This window comes from Parus major, chromosome 14 (genome assembly GCF_001522545.3).
Source record: "Parus major isolate Abel chromosome 14, Parus_major1.1, whole genome shotgun sequence".
Taxonomy (NCBI): Eukaryota; Metazoa; Chordata; class Aves; order Passeriformes; family Paridae; genus Parus; species Parus major.
In genome coordinates, this window is record NC_031783.1 from 4,685,828 (window position 1) to 4,709,055 (window position 23,228).

Here is a 23,228-nt window from a genome sequence, read left to right on the forward strand (position 1 = left end):
TCTGCTGCACTGGTGGAGGTGCAGTTTGTACATTTGCTCAGGACAATGTCATGGCTTAGCAAATGTGCAGCATGGAGAGACCACTGATGGCTCCAGAGGTGAATTGTAAAAAGCTGATGCTTTAGAAGTTGTCATGGGAAGAAATAATAGATCCAGGTTTGAAAAGGGAACATGTGCTGGGCTGGACCAGATTTCCAATCACCTGTTTCTTGTGTTAGAATAAGTACCAGTGCCCTGACCTGTAAAATGTTGTATGTGATCAAAATAGAAGGGCTGCTTTAAACTCATTTTTCATTTGTATAATACCTTACACAGAGCTGTTGAGACTCAGGCTGAGATTCTGTACTCCATTGTTTGTACCTTAGTCTCCTACTGCATTAAAAGGATTTCTTTTTTCCCTCCAGCATGTACTTGTCTGTATCCTGTTTGTTTTTCTGCCTTATTCTGAAGCAACACAAATCAGCCATGGTTGGGAACAAAACAGCAGATAGGATAGGAAAGTGCTTGGAAGCAATACAGAGAATCTTGTATTCTCAGTGTCTGAGGTCAGAAATGAAAACTTGTTTGTTTTGGGGGGATGATCTCGTTTTGTTCTCCCCTCCTCATCCTTCCTCCTGCCCCAATCCCCAAACCAGTCATATTGTCAGAGCCCTTTGAAGAAGATTTATTCTTATGGAAGATGGAGAGTAGTTTAAGAGATGACTTCATTTAAATCTATATCTCTCCCTCAGAGAGTGTCTCTAGTGTCCTTAAGAAGAAAGTAGTAAAGCATTGTTTACCTCTGACAGCTTTATTAAGAGATTAAATGTTAACTTTTATGTGACTCTTATGAAATTGGTGAGCTAGAGAGCAACGAGTCCCTCCAAAAAGCTCTTGCCTGACTCGGTGAGGGCTGCCCTGGTGCAGTGCTCAGGGCACCTGTGCTGGGTGGAAGGCATTCCAAAAGCTTTGACACAAGGAATACAATCAGAGAAAAGTGTGCTGGCACAGAAAAAGGCCTGGATGTAGTAAAGTAGTATATCTAAAACATGTCAAATCTGTCTCTTTTAGCTTTCAGTAGAAGCTTGATAAATGAGCACCTGAACAGAACACATTGATTAATATTCAAGCTCTAGCTGACTGGAACTGATCCTGTTTTGGGAACCAAGGCAGGCTACAGCCAGCACACCACCTCAGGCAGAAAGGAGTAACTGTGTGTATCACTCACCTACTCACTGTGTATCTGTGTGCCCACATACCCAAACCCTTGCTGGTTATTTCACAGCAGCTAAGCTGCAGTACCTCTCCTGTTTCACAAACATGAGGAGGAACAACTTAAGTTCAACCCATTCATTTCAGCTAATGCATTTAGAGGTGTTTTCTGCTGCAGGCTAGGAATATGAAAACAGCAGAGCTCAGGCACTGAATCGTAGCTAAATAATGCATCCCAATCCTTTAGTCTTTCTGCCTGTGCTGTGCTACTTAATCTTCTGAGGACTAATGGGTTTAGGAGTAAGAGGATGTCTGGATGAGTCATGACAGAGTGTTGGTATGGAGAGTCAGTTTTCCCTCTCTAAAACAAAGCTTTATCAAAATCTACGTGCCACTGCATGTAAGCCAGTGCAAGTGCTACCTGTCCCTGTAGTGTCACATGCATATATGTACATTATACCCATGGTATATGTTCAACAGCTCTGAGAGAGGCAGAGGTGATACATTGGCACTGCAGGATCCTTGAGTCCCAGTGGAAAATGGAAACATTTCCTCTTGCCCAGAGTACAGTGTTCCTTGTTGAAACAAAAGCCCCAGTTCTCTTGTAGCCTGATTTTCTCCACATCTACTTGCAAAAATTTGTATCTCATAAAACACTATTATTACATGTAACTCTTTCCAAATGACAAAATTCTTCCAAAATTGTAATAATCCTGGCCCACCTCTACAAAAATGAGCAATTGGATTTAGAGGGAAGAGCAGAATCAGCATCTGAGTCAATCCTGGCTATAGTATTCCAGTATGGTTCTAGGGCCTGCTGCACTACTAGAAATACCATTCTTCCCCTTATTCTCTTATTTAACTTAGGATCTTATCTTTTTAGGATCAAAGAACATCATCTCCATACCCAAGAATGCTCTTGGTGGTGTAAGATGTAGCATAGAATTCTCCCCCTGAGACTTTATGGGACTCTGTTCAGGTGTCAGGCTAGTTAGGAAGTGATGCACTGCTCAGTAGAAACAAATCTGAACCAATTCAGAGGAAATATATACATTGGAATACAGTTTCAGAGCCCTCATGGTTCCTGAGGGACACTGCCTCTGCCAGCTCAGGTGCCTGTGTCCAGCTGGGCAGGTGAGAAGATGCCTCGTGGTCAGCACAAGTGGGAACAACCACACCAAGGGAAGGGCAGGGAAGGTTCAAACCTTCCACAGTTCAAACCTTTGAATTTCTGCTAAAAGACAGGAGCTGTGCTTATGTGAAGCATTTTATATTTGATGTGAATGTTGAGAAATAGAAGCATGCGTCCACCTCAAAGCAGTCACAGATGTACTCTATTCCTGGCAGTCAGGCTTTGTGATCTCTAAGAACAGCTTTCCCATATTCTTTTACACATGGGTAGTTATTGTAGCTATGTATGAAGAGGAGTGTGAAAAAAGAGAGAGATATGGAATGGAGCTTTTTTCTTTTTCCCTGAGCCAGCAGTGTGAAGCCAGGGAGCTGTGCTCTGCTCTGTGACAGGTGTGCTCTGGGCTGGTGTGTTTGTGTGTCTCAAAGAAATTGCAGAGTGACAAGCTGAGAGATAACATGATAAAGAAAATCATATATGTTTTTTCCTGAATGGAAAATTGACTATTTTATTTATTAACATAAATGGGCTTGACATCGAGTTTTATTTTTGACTCCATTGTCTAAAAAGCCCTTACAACTCTCAAGGCATCTTCTCATCCAGAGTTGTTTATAAAAAACAGAAATCATTGCTTCCAGGCTGTGATTCCTCTGACCTATTTCAGATGTGCCTCTTTGGACAAGAATGATCCATGCTGTAGTAAAAGTCTTCCAGTGGTTACACAAGGATAGCTAACTGAGGTGTCAGTGTCTGCTCAGTAAGCAGCTCCGATTAGGCGAGATGAATCCCCGTGTGACTGAGGGATGCACTGAGTCAACTCAGCGCTGTTTGCAGCAGTGGGAGGATCACAGGTGTGGGGCTTTTCAGGTGCTGGTTAACTCCATGTATCAGTGTGTCCCTGGAGGCATTTGTTGTTCTCCTTCCTGCATACTTAGGATGGCTGCCAAGAGCTGCTCTGCTTTGTTTTCCTGCCTCCACGGCGAGAGGAGCGGCATAATGCAGCACCGAGCCTGGAGCCTAATTTGTAGAGGCTTCTGTGTGAACTTAGGACAAAACTTACTTGCCCTGTCAGCATCCTCTGCACTGCTGAGTGTTTAGAAGCAAATGTGATAAAGAAAGTAGAAATGCAATTAACAAAGACCAATAGATACAAAAGCCCAGAGCCAGTTTTAGCTACTCTTTGTCGATGCTGGCTGCCACCGCGCCCGCGCTGAGACACGGAGTAATTGCAAAGTCGATAGCAGCGGCCTGGCTCTCAGTAATGATTTCAAGTCAGTCGTGATATGCTGTGGAAAGCACTGCAGTCAGCTTGGAGTGCTCCTTCTTGCTCTAAGAAGTTTGAGGCAGAGCCTTTTCTCTTTGTTCCAGTGGCTTGCTGCCTGAAAGCTTTGTAGCCTACCAACTCAGGCCATGCATCCCTTTGTCTGCTTCTTCCACAGAGAAATAAAAGTCTTAACCACGCTACATCTGCCTCTTTGGATAGAACTTATCAGTTTAATTTCACCTCTCACTGTAGAGATTTGTCAACCCCTTGACAATTGCTGCCCTCAGGGAGAACCCACTGTGTTTTCCTACAACATTTTGAAGATTTTTGGAAAAGAGAGAGTTCCCAGATTTGGGTTCAAACGTAGTCCTTGACATACAGCATGCTACACTGTGGAGGTCATACAGCCTTTAAACAAAGACCAGAGGAGAAAATCTGGATGTATGTTAATGCCCTAGAGTTGAGCTGCACTTCTCTAAACAGTAAAAAAGTTGGAAAGCATCTGTAAGGAGCACCAGGGACCTGTGGCCTGAGGATTTAAATTTTACACTTTGTGTAGCCCAAGCACCATTTAGTGGTTTGTAATATTTACAGTGCTTCTGGTGTGCAGGGGATATTCAATCTCTTAAGGTCCCATTCAGTGTGCTTTAAAAAGCCTTGGAAACTGTTGTCAGCTATTTATCTGGTCTTGTAAACAAGATCCCAGTGTTTTAGGTTGCTGAAATACTTTTTGAAAGGCCTAGAGCTTTCTGCAGGTGTTTGGTGCAATTAAGCAGTGGCACAGAAGAGAAAGTGTTGTAGGCCTACATGATCTTAGTTTCAATGTAATGTTGTTCCATAAAAATACAAAGGGCTGAGATAATTCTTGATATGAAAAATACAAAGGCTGAGAAGAGCTGTGCAAAGGAAAAGGCAACATTTTTGGATACAGAAAATTCTATGTGGTATTAGTGCTCGTGGTGAGATTTATACTTTCCTACAGAATCATCCCAAATAAGGAGGATCATTTAATACTGTAATATGTTTTCTACAATGGCAAAAAAAAAGAGATTTTGTGACAGCAGTTGGGTCAAGGTAATGTATTTAAGAGCAGAAAAGCAAATTGCTTCCTTGCCCTGAAGAAGGTGGAGGCCAAGTTGGCCATGAGTGCTTTCTCCTCAGTCACTTGTGCCAGTCTTTTGTGTTATTTCTCTTGTAATGAAGGCAAAAATTGACCACATTCACAGGCACAACAGAGGCTGTGTGAGCCAGGATCTGCTTCTTTGGAAGAGACCTTTGGGGATGTGGCTGAAAAGTACTGAACAGAGATTGTGGGGAATCTCCTCACTTCCCTTAAGCTGTTCTGCAGACTGCTGTGCTTGCCAGCTCACTGCACACCTGAATGCCATGTGGCAGCCAAACAAGTGCACCACTTAACTACCTCAATGATTTACCTGAAGCTGTTTCAATGCAGGGTACAGTAATTCCTGTTCACACAGGGTTTTTGTCCTTCTTCCCTGAAATCATAAAGTTAGAAGAGGGAAATTTAATATTAGGAATTTTTGTTGCTAAAACAAATAAACAAAAACTCCTTTATACCTGGCCACGCTGAGCATAACATAAATTGGTTGATCAGGGATTGTGAACTACAAAAATAGTAAATAGTAAATTACTTGTCTTTCCCTGATCCACCATGAAATCCTCATATTGATGGTAGCATATACTTTGAAAATAGTAGTCAGGATGATGTGATTTTCTAAAGACAAGGCGAATGTAATTCCTATGAGCCTGATCAACACAAGATGGTAAATTTGAGTTTAAAATCAGCTGATGGATGGGTAGAATTATGTGCAGCATGAGAAAAAACCAAGACCCCAGAGTCCAGACTACAGCTTTGGGGCTTCAGCTGGAGATTTTAAAGTTAGGTCTGGGTAGGATGTCCTCAGTTGAGGTGAGTTAATCCAGTTAGCATGAAAAAACAAACCTTAAGTTGCTTGAGAGGGTGGGTTGACTCATGACCAAAGCTGTACCTTTGATTTCACAGTGCTTTGTGGCATTTCTGCTTAATTCTTTTAATTTCAAAGAGTTTGTTTCCTTAGGAACTGTCTCATCTAATCATGGTTTCTATCTGTTATGATGCTGTTCTGAGTGCATCAGCCTATTTCAGCCAAGTCTGATGGAGAATTAATAGTTTAAACATGCTTAGTTGAAAATAGCAGCTAGAATTAAGAATGAGTTCCCCATCTCCTTCCCTTCCCCACAGCAAGATTTCCACCAAAGTTTCAGAGTTTACACTGTAATAAATTTCGATCAAATCCCATCACAAAATAGAAATCTCTATGAATCCAGCTTTATTAACTTTCCTGTGCATTCCACTACTTCCTCTGAAGAGAAACAAAGACAACCTCTAAAAAGACATTGAAACATTAGAGGTAAGGAATACTCATTTCCCTGAAACTCTACCTGGACTCCAAATAAAATTACTTTTGTGCTTTACATTTGTCTCTCTGCTGAGGGTGACTTGACTTCTCTGCTAGAGAAGTTTCACAGCAAAATTCCTAAGGTGGAATTTTTATTTTTTTTTCCATTTTTCACCCCCCTGCTACCTTTTCTAGCAATATAGTGACCCTTCTTCCATCATGTAAAAGCCAAATGCTTCTCCTTCTCACTGGCCCAGAATTTAACATTTCTGTTTCCTCTGGAAACCTTTTACTCCTTTGCTGAATTTGGAGCCAGGATAACTTTATCTCTTTTTGACTCAGATCTGTGCAAAGTGTTGGTGAGAGCAGAGGTTTGAGCAGAGCTTTGGTTTAAAATAGCAAACAGTAGTAAAGTAGCTGCTGTTCATTTAAGAGATGATAACAAATGAGGCCTCCCAGGTGTCAGAAATGCAGCTTCTCACTGTTTCTCATCTAAATAAATGATCTAAATAGAGATAGCAATGGTAAACAAGCAAATTCTACTGATAGTAAAAGTATCAGGGAGTAATAAGCCCAGAGCAAACACCAGAGTGTTCAGGGGGTTTTGATCTACTACATCTGCAAATGCATAATTGTCAGTCTTTCTGGCAAAAATAATTAAGATAATAAGCACAAATAAATGTGACTGAGCAGCACTGTATAACACAGATGTTTTAGAAAAGACCTTGAAATGAAATAAACCTGAACAAACAGAACCTTGATCAAAACTTTCAAATGAAGAACTAATGGTGAGCCAGGATACCAAGCAGAGTGCTCCAAAATACCCAGCTCTGAAGGGCTGTTGTTTGGAAATGTGCACCATTATAAGCGAGGTTTTCTGAATATTGAGCACCATTGTGACTAAACAGACTGTCAAAATTAACTGAACATTTCCTTTCCTCGAGTTCTTTTATTTTTTGCCTGGGGCTTAATTTATTTAAGTTATTTTGAACAAAATTCTAGAAACAATTTAGACAACTATGAACAAAAGATTGTTCATTAATTATCAGTGTTTGACTCCTGTGGAATTTTGTAACCTCTACCATAATATTACAGGATAAGTAGGTATATTCTGCTAACCTTTCCACTGCTGCTGCTTGTTGTAAATATCTCTGGAAGCTCAGTCTCATAAGTAGGTGTTTTTCTGAGTCTCTGATCATTTTCCTTTTATCTTCTGACCTTCTCCCATTCCTGTTGTGTGTTTTTTGTGAAGGCCAAGCAGAATGAAGCTCAGTGAGTAAACCATCCAAGAGTAACAGCATTGAGTAAATTCTAGCCAGAATTATTGCACAGTCTTATGAAGATACATTGTATGATTGTAAGAAATTGTCTGATCATGGAGTATCTGAACCCAGATGGGTAAAATAAAACAAATCCATGCACATCTTGTTGTGAAGGGCAGATGCAAAGGGATAATTCAGAAGGGGAACCAAGCTCCTGCTGAGCTGTGTTGTAGAGCCATGTGTTATCCTCACTCTTCCTTATCTGAGGGGTTGTTGGTTGTGTTGGTGTGGTCAGTGGCCCCTTAGAGAGGAAAAGAGAATTGTTTTCTTCAAAGGAAAAGGATCACCCTCCTGGATGAGAAGATAAAAATTGCACTGATAAACTTGTTCATTGAGAGGAGTGAACTGGGCTAAGGAAGAGCATGCCTGCCAGGATATGAATGAAATAATTGGCAAGGCAAATGATTTTGTGCTGAAAATGATCAAAAATAAATAATCTTGTACTCTGCATTTGTAATATGAAGGTAAATGAAGCTCTTAGGTGTCTGAAAAAAAGGCTTCAGAATAGAGAATTTTGTATTGGATTTCTGGTCAGGAAGAGAGAAGTCTGAACATGCTGGCCAACAGAGATGGAAGAGAAAAGAGAAAAAAGTGAAATAGAATTTTGCTGAATACCAAAGTATTGATCTGCTGATATTGCAGGATTTAGTCCCCTGCAGGCTGAAGGCTGTCCTTGTTACAGTGAGGAAAATTCTAAGCAGCTATGGAAGTCCTTTGCTGGGGAATATCCCTGGAGCTCATACACACAGTGCCAGGGAATGAGATGCAAAGGACATTTTCTGATTTTATTGGAGTCTTTTTGGTTTGGCTGAGTTCTTTTCTTCAGGCTGGTTTGTGTTTGTGTTTTTGCAGGCTTTTTCCACAGACACCTTACTCTTGAAAAGCCTCTCATTTTTTGGCATTTTCCTGTGAGGAAACCTCTGTGCTGTGATAATTTAACTGGTGTTTGGTGTTCTGGGTGTAGCATTTCAGACTGTGGATCACTTTTGCATTATGCTGCATTTCCTCTTACCCTCCCACCTCTGATCTGCTCTTGTGAACTCTGCTTAGTTCAATGTCTCCAAAACCCCCACTTTTTGTGTGCAGTGGAAATCTGTGGCATCGTGTAAATGACTGATAATGGCACAATGGTGCAAAGGGAAATAAATGTAGCACAAACTTACGGGGGTAATGACAGAGACCCAAAAACAACTTTGCAAACCCAGTAGGTGCTACAGTGTGTTAGGTTCTTGAGTTTGTTTGTTTGAAATCAACAGCTGAGAGTATTTTTCTCCTCGGTGGCATTACTGGGTTTGGCTGCCCTTCACATATCCCTCTGTACAGAAGCCACAAAGAGCAGCTCAGTAGCCCAAAAGGACTTGAGGACTAAGACAGCTAATTGCCAGAGAACCAGAAAAATGAACCTAGGGAATTTCTAAGTGTAAAAATTTAAAAGTAATGTTAGTTTGGAGCCTTTTAGTTTTCCTTGAAAAGAAGGAAACAATAAATATATTCCTTATAAATTTATATTATGGTTGTGTCTCAGAGCTGCTGTCGTGGGCCAGTGTCCTGTTGTGCTAGGAACTTCAGAAGCATCAAAAAGAAAGAGGAAATCAAAATGGATAAGGAGCAGAAAGATTCTTGGTTAGTCTCCTCTTGTCATTTTGGATCCTTTAGGTGGTATCAGACAGGAGTGAAAAGAGAGGAGATGACTTTGTTATTAATGGGGGTAAGGGTGGGCAGTCTTTTCAGAAGGAAAACTTTCAAAGGAATAAAAAAAAAACAGTTTGAAAACTAAAGATTCAGAGCTTTTCGCTGATATATGACCTCATTAGAGTATAAGGGAAGCAATAGGTGGGAAAAATACTTGCACAGAATTCTGTAGTGGTGCTGACCTAAAATATTGAATGAGCACGGACCATCCTTCAGTTTTGTTTAATTAAAACAAATGTATTGAGGACACAGTGGGATAATCCATCACTGAATTAATGGGAAGGAGAGACACTTCAGACCTAAATTCTATCTAAGTACACTAATTTTCCATTTTATCACCTTCTAATTTTTACCTAATTGTTTTGTAGAGATGCATTTTCTCTTCTGTTGATACGCCAATGCCTCACAGAAGCCACCCAGACTGAGGCTGTTGGCCTGATCCCAGCACGTGCCCTCCTTTGTTGTCATGGCAATTTAACCACAGGAGGAACAAAATCCATCAGCTGAGCAAGGGGTGGATTTTCACTTTACAAAACTTCCAGAGAAACCAAAGTGGTGAAAGGCATCTGAAGACTGATGTAACAAAATCTGGGGCAGGGGGAGGGACCAGCCCCTTCTCCCTGGCTCCTTGCTGTGCACATAACCCACATAGCTCAGGGATGTCCTTGCTGCTCCTGCTCACATCTCCCAGCAAATCCATCTCTGTGTGTTGGATGGAAGCTGGAGAGGAAATAGGTGCAGATTCTGCATTGTTTCTCCATTCCTGCTGTTCTCATCTCTGAAATCCAACAGGTCTGGTGTTTAGAAAAGCTGATTTTCTCTGAAATGCAAAGTGCAATGTCACTGCTGGTGTGGGGTGTGATGGCTCTGTCACTGATGTAACACAGGGCCATTTTCTGCTGGTGGCTGGGAGCTCTCAGGAAGAGAAACAGAAGAGTTCTGGGTAAATCACAGCATTGCCAGAAAGGTTTCACTTCTAATATTTAATGATTTTCTTTTCCTTAGCCGAGGAATGAGAGCTGTACCAAATTGTAAAGCATATTAAATAATCACAGATTTTTTCAGTCTTTCTAATCTAATGGTGTTTTCTAAACATTATTCTTGGTGGCTTTTACTTCAGATTTCTGCCCCATTGCTTAACTAGAGCAAAAATAGGGTGATATATAGCATAACTAATTAGCAACTGTGAGATAAAAAGATACATGTGCGCTCTACATTTGCATTACACAAGGTTAGACCTTGTAAATTAGATGAAACACCATTAATAATCAAACAAATGAGGTCAGATCCATTGTTCTGTTCATTCTCTGCACTTCTGTTGAGATAATTTTACACTTCTGCTCCACAATTGAACAATTATTAGTTTCCTAAGTGCTACATGAGTTTTGACAAAACAAATCCCCATAGAATCAAAATAAGTAATTTTATATTCAGCAAAAATGATTTTCACATTAGCCTGCATGAAATATTATTCAACCCAATTATCACAATATGTGGACATGTATAATAAATAAGATACAGCAAATCTAACACTCTATGACAGTCTATCAACAGCATTTTGCAACAGAAACATGTAATGATCTTATCTGTATCCACTGAAATGTGGGGCATGAATAAATTGCTTTTCCCACTTGAACTTTTGATACAGTAGGAATGTGTGTCACCACTTCTGCCTGAAGATCTGGTCTTTTCTGCAGGGCAATATTCAGCCCAGAGGATTGTGCCTGTGTTTCTTCTAACAGAATTATTGGATATTGTATGGGTTGGGGATTTTTTGTGTGATTGAGGAGCAGGGATGACTCTTTCTGCAGGAAGGGGATTATACTAATGATGGATTACACCATATGACTGATGGGTAACTCTAGTTCTGATTTATCCTGGATATTCAGGTACCCAGATCCTTGATCCCATGAGGAGCCAGTGTCTGGGCTGTGCAGAGCTCCTTACCCAGCCTTTATTACCCTGGAAACCCATTCTGAATGACCTGACACCTTATTCACACCCAGAGGCACAAGAAAGGTGTCATTTCCTTTTATGCACGGGAATATAATTTTATCTGCACAAAATAGAAGTGTATTAGGAAGCTGTAGATTTGTTATCCCTGCCATTCCTTCCCTGCCTAATGAGGCCTCCTTCATGCTCACCTTCTTCCAGGCCTCTTCATTACTATTTTATTTTCCTTCTCTAAAATGTGCTGGCAGCCCATCCTTCCTTTCTGGTTAGTTATATTTGCTCCACATGTCTCCACTTTTGCCACTTCAGCACCTCTGGGAGCAAAATCAGCTGTTGAACACTTGAGACTTTCCTTTGAAGTATTTTATTTAACATAGTTGAACAGCCAGAGGACAACAGGAGTCAGGATGAAACAAGAAAGAATTTAATGGCCTAATGTTTCTAGGGTAACTTTTCCAGGGTAATGCTTCGCTTTTATTTAATGTGATCTAAAATAATTCTAAAATTAATCTGTTTTCCTCCCTCTTTTGCCCAAAACCCATGTTGTTATTCTCCAATTATCTGTTTTTTATTTTTAAGAATTCTTTCACTGAAAGTTATACACCAAGCCTGTTTTCTTTTATAGTTGTCCTCAGATTACTCATGTCTCAGGTCTTAGGGGTAATTATCAATATTTCTTTAATTTTTCACTGCAAGAAACTCAAATTACCCCAGAGACCAAAGTGTAGAACAACTGTAATGGCACAGTATTATATAAAGTTGTACATTAGAAAAAGGGAGACTGTCAGAGCTCTAGAGCTACATGGAAAAGCAGAAAGGATCTAGATTTTAATTTGCTTTTTTTTGTTTGTTTTTCTGCTGATAAAGCTGTTCTTTGCTTGTAGGACTTTGAAAGTCCTAGAAAAGTGTATTTGCAGTTAGTCCTAAAGGGAAATAGATTTAGGAAGGAATTCATTTCAGTGAGTTCCAGCAGAAGATTTTTGGGACATTGTAATTAGGCTTGAGATGAAAAGCATTGCCAGGAAGCAATTTACCTTTGTTGTGGATGTGTTTCGTGTATTATTGAGTAGCTTCCCACTTTGGAATGTTAACTTTGTATAGACTCAGCACAAAGGAGTCTCATTTTCACACATGTCCTGTTTCAGAGCCCCCAGGTACCTTGAGCAAAAGCCTGACCCTTGCCTCTAAGGGGGAAGTGTTAAAGTCTTAGTGCATTTAATTTTTATTTTGGTTTCTTTCATATGTTAATAGCTGTATGGCCACAAATGACTCTAAATAAATAAATAAATCTTTGTTTTTTAGGGCCATGAACTTTGCCAATATCTCAATTCACAAGTAAGGAGCAGAATGTAAGTGTCTAAGAGAGATTGGAATTGAGAATTCAGTCCTCTCCTCATTGTAAAGCAGGTTGTCTGCCAGGTGAAGGAAGTTTTGTGTGGGTGTCACCAAACAGTCAAACCCACTGTAATCCTGCCTCAATTTTGTGGGGATTTTTCTCTGCAGACAAGTTTATCTGAAACAATCATCTTCTATGATCCAAGCCTTTCTGCATTGTGCATTTTGTGGTTGGCAATAATGTCCATAAAGTGTTATTGCAGTAGAGCAGTAAGTCCCCAGTGGACTCTGGCTCTTGGACCAGTGAGTGACTTCTGTCCTGCAGCTTTTCTCTGTGTTCTGGTGTGCTTCTCTCCCTCACAACTGCATCCATAGAGAGCACAGGAAAGCAATTTTCATTGCACTTTGGTTGGGTTCTTCTTTTAAAATATTCAGTGGGTTCCAAAGCTGCTAGGTTAGGCAAGGTCTCATGCCAGCACAGTATCACTTGTACCCTTTTGTTTAATGAGACTTGTTTCTGTATGAAACCTGGCTAAAAATGATCTTTACAATGTGGTAGAGACCTTTTCCAGTTCATGAAACCTTTTCATGTCTGAGCTGTAAGCCCTCATAGATTGATTTTCATATTGTAAGTGCTGTGATAATCTTAATGTAAAAGCCTAAACTGCATTGTTCTAATTAGAGTTTACCTTTTCATTTTATCAGAATTCAACTGCTGAGCACTTTATGTAAAGGTTCCAAAAGAAACAGAGGTTTAAATCCTCATATCATAGCTTAAGGTCCCCTCAGAGGCTTATTGACTTTCGGAAGTTCACCTACTATGGACTTGTAGTGGGTTCAGAATCCTTAATGACAGTGATGGTAAGGAATAATTCCCTTATGGGAGAGCTGCCCCAGCTAAGAGACAGTCCAGGACGTAAAAGGTTGATTTTGTCAAACACTATATTCCACAGGACCATTTTATCCATGCTGAACATGGTGACAAAAGGACACAAGGGACAGGAGAGGAGAAGAGAAATATGGGGAGGCCACTCTAAAATTACATTAATTAACATAGCTTGAGATTATATTAGGTGTGACACTAACAGTAGAACTCCCATGAATAATAATAATTCAGTGATCAGATGAAGCTGAGGACTTAATATCTCTCCCTGAGAAATAGTGTCTTCTCAATTAGAGATGCAAATATTTAAGAGAAGTGATCTTGTGCAGATCATACAACAGATAGCAAAAGTGTATTGGGGCTGACTGTCCTCTTTCATATAACCATAGAACATTCCTATCTTAATTAAGGAACTTCTGCTGGAGTGCAAGGAATTATTATGCTGTATAACAATCTCAATTTCAAAAATCAAGGTCCTGGTTTGTTATGTTAGTGCCCAGGCTTTACTCAGATTAAGACATAAATTAGAGCCATGGTTTCAAATAAATTTTAGCTTACCTCAAACTAGTCTCCTTTTGTTGAATGAAAACTCTTGCAAATATAAAAGGAAGTGAGTTTAAGAAGTGTCTGTGTTGTACACAATAAATAGAAGTACCCTTAATTTCCTTTTCAGTACCTGTGGTTTCCATCAGCAGGTGAAAAGGCATCCTTAGAGGCTATATCATCAATTTTAAAAAGGAGTAGCATTCAGCTAAACTAGGAGTTTTACTGAAGATTTAAAGTTCTAATGCTCTTAATGCATCTATCTTTCCCTCTAGTTCTGTTTTATCCCCCTAATCTGACTGATTCTTGGATAATTTACTCAGCGGAACTAAAATCAGCTTTAAAAAAAGTGATCAAGGTCGGGAAAACTTGCACTGGGAGTTGCGTGTCCTAAATCATGTTAGAATATGGGATTTTTATCCTTAAACTCAATATAATCCTGCTCCACAAAGAACTCCACTCCATAGCAGAAAGCCAAGGTCTCTATTTCCTTTTCTTCCAAGACATACCATAGCATAATTCCCCAATAAATGGAGATGCCTAAGCGTGTTTGACAAAGCAAACTGTTCCCTGCCCTTTGTGTGCACACAAATCTTCCAGGTGTCCTCACAACCACGTCTGCTGAGGCTCCCCTGGAGGTGCTTTGTGACTGACTCCCTCAATCTACACTCAGATTTATACCAAGCCAGTAAATAAATTGTTGCATTTCCTGTGGTTTTGGACTCTTTGCAGTCCAATTCTGTTCATTTGCAAACTGCTCTTGTGAATATTGAGAGTAATAAGACTGCTAATAAAAAGCAGTTAATATAATATATAATGGGGATACCAATGTAACTTAGAGGGATGGGTTTTGACACAAGAGTTTTTCACAGCTGTGGGCAAAAATAGATTATTTATTTTATTTGTTCTTTTGTTTTTCTTTAGTCTGAATACAGCCTTGTGGCAAAATTTGTATCTCTAATCCCATTTCTCTTTCTCTTGTGTGGTGCAACTCTTGTGTTCATTTCATTTCTGTGTTTTGACAGTGACTTGAGGTCAGGTGCCAAAATGAGTCAATTGTCCACTTCTGAAAACGCTTGTGCATTGTTTTTAGTCAATATTTTTGTTCCAGAAGAGAAGCAATTGAAGATGAACCTTCTCTGTTCTGTTGACTCTGAGAGGAATCAAAGGTCCTGCTTGCAAAGTCTGTGTGCAGAGGCTTCCTTGGCCACAATAGCATTTGTGGTGCCCATGCACTCTCTTCAGGTGACTCTTAAAATTATTTTGCCCCCTGTATTACTCCAGTTTACATGAGCATCAACATATGTCAATGAGGCAGGAATAATCTCACTAATAGGAAAAACCCACCTCCAGTCCTCAGGGGCAGTCTGAAAACTAGTTTATTCCAGCCTTCTGTTGGTCTGATTTGTAATGTCTGAGGATTCAATTGTCTCACAGCAGTGCTAAAACTGAAAAAGCGATTTTTGGCTGTATTTAGTGCACTGCAGCCAATGTGTGTGGATTGTCTGGCAGGTGCTGGTGGTGGCTGTGTCCTCGCTGCTGGAATTGCTCCTCTCCTGCCCTCCACAGCTGCTGACACACTCCTGGCTGTTTGCTTGCTGACCTGAGTGCCTTGAATGCTGCAATTCTGATTTCTCAGAATCCTCTTGTCACTGAAGTTCTCCCCTGAACTATGGAAAAATATGAGAACACTCCTCAGGAGCTGATGTTGATTGGGTCTGAGATAAGGCTTTGTGGAGGGGAAAACTGGAAGGATACATAAATTTTTCAGTTTCTCCTTGCCTAAGGAGAAACCTCTGATGAAGTACTGCCTAATGATTTTGCCCGTTGGTTTACAGTGAATTTAATGCAAGACCTTTCAGAACTGTTAACATTTACTTAGCAAAGACCTTATAGCCCTGATCCTGTCATGACATCTAGATTCTTATATTCCAAGATCCCTAAAGGAACCAGGGGACTTTAAATGGAACCCACTTTCACAAACATAATTATAGGTGTGGGCTTCAGAACATATTTTTGTTCAGTAGCAAGATATCAAGAGACGCCTACACTATCACTTTTTCTGCAGTTGGATCTGTGGTTTAATATTTTCATGGAACAGGGAATGATTGAGAGTGGGAATTGCAGATCAGAGGAGAGGTAGTGAAATGTCATTTGTGTTGCATAATTTGTACTATCACTTGTCAACAGTGATCCCCTTAATGCTATCCCTTTGACAGATGAGCAAAGCAAGCTTTTAGAATTCTAAAGAGTAAAAGCTGGGATAAAAAGACAACTATGTTTGATTCCCTTCTGCAGTTCAAAGGATTTGAAAGTCATGACACTGGTTATTACTGTGGTCTTTAGAGAGATGCACAGAAACTTAATCTATCTAATCAAACTGTCTCAAAAGATAAACCAAATCAAAACTTTTGCCTATACAACTCCTACTGTGCTTTGTTGTTTGTTTCTTTTCCCTCCTCTCAGTATTCATTTTTCACCAAGGAGAGGGCATATTCTGTATATTAGCAATATTAATTAACTGCTGCTATGTGCATTATCCTGATAGCAACAGCCTAGGCTTCTGAGAACCTCCGGGTGGCACGGGCAGATTGCAACTGCAGTGACAGAGATCACCCTCAAAGCCCTGGAGGAAAGGTGGAAAGTTTGGTTACATGGTCAGGAAAAAAGGTGCTGTTTCATAGTGTGCTTTATTCCAGCAGTCATCCCTGTCCAAACCAAATTCCAGCAAAGGGAACCTACAGCATGAGATCTTTGTTCAGGATTAGGGCTGAGCTACGGACAGGTGCATTTATGTGCACAAAAATAATTTAAAATGTGCACAAAAATAAAGGCTTCCAGCCCCATCAGTGGGCCATGGACTGAGATGTCCATGGAAGATCTGTGAGATAATGTGAAGGCATGGGCTACAGTCAATGCAGTTTCAGATTTTGTATGTCAACTGAAGAAGCAGAACCAAGAGCCTTAGAAAGATGTTGGTATGAAGATGGGCAAAATATTGCACAACTACTTATACCCTGTACTGAGAAAAGATAAAGGTTAAAATGAAATAATGCCTTTAAGGCCTAGAGCCTGACCAGAGGAGTGGAGAAGCTGATTCATAGCATAGAATCATGAAGTGGTTTTTTGTGGGAAGGGACATTTAAGGTTTATCTATTCCCACTCCTCTGCCATGGGCAGGGACACCTTCAGGTGATTTTGGGTGATGAGACTTAAAGAACTATTTTACTGAGCCAAAGATGAACTGTATATAAATATATACATATCATATATAAATATGATTATTCCCTTATAAGCATGACAAGCATAAAAGTTTGTACCAACTTGGAAATACCAGTACAATGTCATATTTAAAATGACCAAGTTTGCTAACAATCCCAAAAATGAAGTTTGAGAACTGTTGGAACACAAAGCAGCATAGAAAGAAGCCTAATTTTTTTTCTGGCCAGTACTTAATAAAGTCCATGTAAAATGGACTGGATGTTTCCAGTGTATTTGCCCTGTGTTCAAACACCATTATTAATCCAAACAGCAGAGTTCTTGCCAAGTTGCTCTTAAAGGCTGAAAATTGCCTTTGTCTTTGGCTTATTATAGCAGGAGTGGGAGAAGTCTCTGGAGCACCAGAAGCTGTCTGCTGTTAGTGTGTCAGACTCTGAGCTTTAAAGCATTTCTGAGACATTTCTGAGGTACATACCTACAGTTTTCTGCTTGTGTGAAGAATTAATCCAGGTGCTGGTAACTGCAGTCTGTTTTGCTGGGACCACTGGTGGGGTTTTGCTACTGAGTGTAAATAGTCATTTACATCCTTAGGCTGCTTTGCATGCATGGAACTTTTTAGGTGAAATATGACCCAAGTTGTGCTTTTTTCCTTTTCTTTTTGGCACACTGAAGTTCTGAAGCTTTTGGTTATTTGCAATAAAGGTCTTACAGTCATACAAAGATATTTTACACCTGCTGTCATGTAAAAGAGTTGGAATAGAAGTCCTGGAGTTGATGACCATGACTTAGGCATGTATCTGCTGGCAGGGATGTGTGTTAGATAGGCCAAAGTCTATGTGAGATGGGATTCACTCCCTCAAGACCTTTTGTCTCTGAGAACAATCAGAATACTTGGGCTTCAGGAGGGTAAAGTGAATTTCATGGTAAGACCATAGAAATTCATTATTGAGTTGCTCTCTTCTGCACAATAAAAACATTTTAAGTGGTTATTTTGTGAGTTGATTCTAAGTTTGAAATCCCATGTACTGTGTAGTAAATTAAAAGCCACGTATCTCTAACAGACATGCCTTTGCAGCTTGAATGGCACTTTATTTACACAACTTGTAAGAATGAGTAAATAAATTGTGGAGGCAGCTGGAATTCTGCCCACTTTATTACCTCCTTGTGCCTTTTTTAGTAGACTCTTTCATCAAATAATAAATGTTTCTAGTAAATTGTACTTGAATATCAAAAAGTGCAGCTGTAGTTTCTTCTAAGAACAAACTTATTTGACAGTGGTTAGAATGGTGTGCCCAAAATTCTCCTTGCTTTTAGCCATTAGGTAACTTGGGATTGCTTCATGTGTTCATTAATCTTCTCTTTGTCAAATAGATTTATGTTAATAATTAGCTGGAATTGTGGGGAACTTGAAGAGCTTGGGGGGTTGGAGTTTTTAGGATTAGGGGGGGCAGGTTTTGAGAACGGGCTTGAAGGGCTGACTAATTTGGGGAGTGGAATGATAAATAGTGTGAAAGGACTCAAAAGAATTTCTAATTTATATCACTTTTGATTGGTAGTCATGAGGGGTATTTTCAAAGGTCAATAGAGAGGTGGAATGCATAATTAAATACAGATTATTCGGTGGAAGATTGGAGGTTGAAATATGAGCAGGTTAAATTTGTATCAATAAATACTAAACACAGGATGACATTATTTAATTTCAGTCCAGATTATATATCACTCTTCAACAAATGAAAATGATGTATAACTGCAGTTCCAGAGCTGCATATTAAATGTAAGAGAAGGAATGAAGTTTTGATGCATGTGATTTAGAATACAGCAAGACAACAAAGTCGAGTATAAAGAGGGTCTGCACAGTGTGTGAGTGATTTAACCCAAATACTTATATCTGTGTGCTAGGTAATGGGTTAAAGAGTTGAAATGATGCAGGAGCAAGGCCTTTAATATCCCATGTTGGCTATCTCCAATGTATATTGACTATCCAACAAAAGCATTTATTCAATTCTGATCTTTATGAAATAGAAATATCTGTACAGTTTGAAGATGATTCACTGTTGCACAAAAAATTCTGTGAGAACAGAATCACACCTCTAATGTGCCACAAATTCGGGGTGTTGATCCGTACTTCCAATTAGAATTCATTACTTGCTGGTACAGTCAGAGAGGCCCTAAAGAAACATCTAAGACCAGAATCCAATTTTAAATGCGTTCTGTTTTAATGAAAAAGTTATTTTGTTGGCAAGGTTCTTATCTGATTGATCCAAGCAGCAGTGCTCTTTTATGTGTGCCATATTGTTCCTGTAAACAAAGAGGTTTAAGGATGTGAGATGGAGTTTGGGGAGAGGCAGTATCTTTTATTAGACTGACTGATGTGACTTTCCCATGCACCTGTCAGCATGTCTGTCCTTTCCTTCTTATTTCCATGCTGTAATATTAAGTAATATTACCTACAAACCCTGCCTTGCTCTTATCCATGCCCAGAGGTGGTGAAGGGGGTTCATCTCCATGTGTTATTTACTAGCAAAATGAAAAAAAAAATTAAGAAAAATGAGGGAAGTTCTTAAGCATTTAACTGGAAACTTATCATTGTACATTATTTCACAGAATTTTGTGTTAAAAATCTTTCCAGGACTTTGTCAGGAATGGCAATAGCAGAAATTCTTACTCGTGTTGATGATTCTTTATGGAATCTTGGGAAGAGCTGCTGCTTCCCAGTTGTTCTGTATTACACCCCCAAGGAAATGGCTGGGATGATCAGAGGCAATGTACTGAACTTTTTTAATTGGTAGAACTTATCTTCTACGGCCACACTACTCTGGGCTGCCTGGGTGCTTCACTTCCTACCTGTCTGTTCTTTGCCAGGCTGCAGGTGATGTTTGCAGAAACAATCTTCCAAAGTCGAATTTGTCCTCTCACTGAAGGCATAAATTTAAGTAAATTGATTGTTTTTCTGCTTGTAAAACCCTGAATAAGCCTTTAGTGTCGATTTAGCCATGACCTGCTGGGGGGAGTGTGTGATTCAGAGCTGAATGTGCCAGGTTTACACGGACACAGAACATTGAGGGGTTCACTCGAGCTCTGGAGCTGACAAACCTTTGTCCTGTGCTGATGGAGGATGGCCTGGTGCCCTTGTGGCTGCACCTATGAGTTGTCATCACCTGAGGATCTTTGCAGCCAGTGAAAGCTAGAGTGCAGGTTGCAAATCTAATCTTATGTCAAAGCTTTAGGTACTTTGTTCTCTTGTTTAATTTAATATAGACTGGTTCAGCATTAGCTGTGATTCTGGTCCAAGCCTTTACAGCACTTTGCACCTTCTCAAAAAAAAACCAAATCAAATGCCATTTATTAACAGATCAATGTGTATTAAAAAATTCTTGCAGATTGTTCTGTATTGTTTAAGGCTCTTGATCTAAGTGCAACCTCATCATCTTTTGTGGTGGGAATATTTTTATCCTGCTCAGGCTTGTTTTGGAGACATGTCTTTGTATACTTTTAACAGGAATGCCCTCTTAGTTTTTGTTTAAAAAAAACCCAAACCTGTGGGAGAAATGTCATATAGTTACTTTTAGTAGAACATATGTCTACTTTTCCAGTGAATATGGGTCTTTTCTATGTTTTGCTCATTCTGCTCAGATTTTCTGGCAGTTTCTCTAGGGGTTTTTCCTATGCTCTCTCTCATAGAAATAACATAGCTGAGTGTCCTGCATGATTGGTAGAAAAATTGAGTGTAATTTGTAACATTTTAATAAGATCTTGTATATGACTAAGAATGTCTTAATCTGGTAATACAGCACATCATTTTGTATTTCCTTCTTAGTGATTTTTCTCCTTAAAAGTAATTTTAGAACAATTTTTTAAATATAAAATGGAAGAAGGTGAGGGTGAGGTGCCAGGGCAGTGGCTGGGTGATCCCAGGGCTGTGGGAGGGGAGCCTGGGGCTGTCCTGTGCTGGGCACAGCCAGTCCCAGGAGTGTTGCAGAAAGGACAGGACCTGCCCAGGAGGGAGGAATCAGGGTGATCCCCCCAGGGAGGGGGGAAGTGTGAGGAAGAAGAAGCAGCAGCAAGAGGAGCTGGGATGGACTGACCACAGCCCATGTCCATCCCTCTCCTCCTCTGGGGACAGGAGGTGAAGGAGTCCAGACTGAGAAAGTGAAGTTAAACCACAATCAAAGGTGGGGAAAGGTGATGTTTTTCATTTTTTGTTTCCATTTCTCACTATGTAATGCCATTTTAATTGGCAACAGATTCATTTCTCACACTGGCTGAGCCTGTTTTTCTGCTGATGGTAACCGGCAACCAATGTCCCTGGCTTTATCTCGATGATGAGCTTTTCCCATGGTGTTTAGTCCCCTGATCCCAATGAGAAGAGCAGTGAAAATGTGGCTGGGTGGGTGCCTGGAGCCAGGCATGAGCAGTCCCCCACCTCCCAGCCTGACATTGCTCCATTTTTCAAACTGGGATAATTCAAGGAAACTGAATTTTGAGACCTCTGTCTTTTTGTGTCCTGATCTTGTAGTCCAGTCCAAAAACTGTCCTGCTTTGTTTAAATATGAAAGTCCACTGTTAGCTGTTTTAATAATGTACAACCTATGTCATTACCTCTTCCTCTCAGTCCTCTCTCTATCCAGAGGAATAAATCCATCATCAGGAAATGAAGTCACAAATTGATGGACTGTACTAAACAAATTTTGTCTTAGCCTATTATTTTCCCTTCTTCAGTAGAAACAAACACATCCCTGAACTGACTGAGAGGGATTTCTACTTTTTTTGCCATTTCTACTCCACGCAATGCCTTTACTTGGAGCAGCTATTGCCATCCACTAACAGGGTTCCAGACTGGGATCCAGGGAGCAGGGGCTGGCTTGATGGCTTCTACTAAATATGGATCAAGCATGAGGAATTCAACCATTAATTTCATATTCTATGCATTATCTAACTGTACACTACATTTTTATACAGTTACCCAGGCAGTTAAACATGGCCAGGAGGTATGGGTGTCCAGGAGACAAAATCAATTAGTGTTTTTCGCCCCGTTAATAAGTGTTACTAATTTTATTAGGTGGAGTAAAATAGTTTAATGGCATACCTCCCTGACTATAGAACAAGTTATGAAATTAGAAATACTCCCAGTTGTCTGTGTATGTTTAGTGTCTCCGTGTATTCTCTCTGTATTTGTATTTTAGTATTTAAATAGAAATTGCATGAGACATGCAAGGACCCCAGAATATTTTCTTAGATTCAGCCTTCATGTGGATGAAATTCATCCTTGACAGGCCATCCATTTTAGGAGTAAAGACATTGAGCAACTTACCCAGTCACAGTGGAGTAAAAATGAGTAGCCAGAGTCAAGTGATAGAATAAAGGGTACTAGAGTAGTTTGGACATGAGCTGTCTCTAGCTCTGCAAGGCTGGAGCCATGTTTTTGTCATAGAATTTCAGTGATTTATAAGATTATAAATCTGTTTTAAATTAATTTTACAATAAGATTTCTTTTTCCCCTGTCAAGGGTATTGTAAATAGGAAAACATGTATGTGAGTTAATTACGAATAATTTATTCAGTCTGTGTTCTTGCTATCTGTTTTCCATTTGCAACAATTCAGCTGTTTTATCATCTTATCCTGAATTTACCCCAAATGATCTGTGAAAGTGCATTGCTTCCCTTTTATTCTTTAATATCTGATTATGTTTTGGCTTTTAGTCTCATTACCTTAGATTCCCATACACTGGGCTATGTTATGCATATATAACTGCATAATTCAGTTATCAGACCATAAGCCTAATTCATCCAAATAATTTCAAATTAATTTACATTATTCCTCTTTATTTTCTGCGTGTCTGAATGTGGTTTTTTATGCTGTTCAAAGTAAAACCACAAAAAAGGGACATTTTTTTTCTCTCTATTTTTTTTCTGTTATAATCCCTTTCTTAAGGACTTCTGCATTAGAACCCTGAAACTCAAATGTAAACCTAGGCAGGAGTCACACCCAGCTCCTTGGTTAAAGTGCTCTGATGGCTCACACACACTCAGCTGCCTTTATTGTGTTGGAATGGGGAGTAATCTTTAGGGGAATGATTCTCCTTTTACACCAGCTAAGGCTCTAGCTTATGCTCCTTAAAAAAAAATTAGAAAGGACCATAGCAGAGTAACAACTTAGCTCTAACTGAATGCTTTTAAACATCTTGTGTTCATTATTATTTTGTACTATTTACATACTTTTGTAAACAAATATGGGTGAAAATACAGAAATGAAGAAATCAAATTAATGGGAAAAAGTATGTAATTAAAATCATGTTATT

The 23,228-nt window shown here is 39.7% G+C and overlaps 1 long non-coding RNA gene across 3 annotated transcripts in view; it reads left to right on the forward strand.

The window, feature by feature from the left end:
• LOC117245155 overlaps window positions 1–23,228 on the forward strand; it is a 49,748-nt gene that overhangs the window by 20,990 nt on the left and 5,530 nt on the right. For 2 of the 3 annotated variants that reach the window (XR_004499476.1, XR_004499478.1), the window contains exon 4: window positions 12,253–12,384. The exons of the other annotated variant lie outside the window; for it this stretch is intronic. This is a non-coding gene — a long non-coding RNA (uncharacterized LOC117245155). Of the gene's footprint in view, window positions 1–12,252; window positions 12,385–23,228 lie in introns of those variants that run through there. 3 annotated transcript variants of the gene reach the window in all.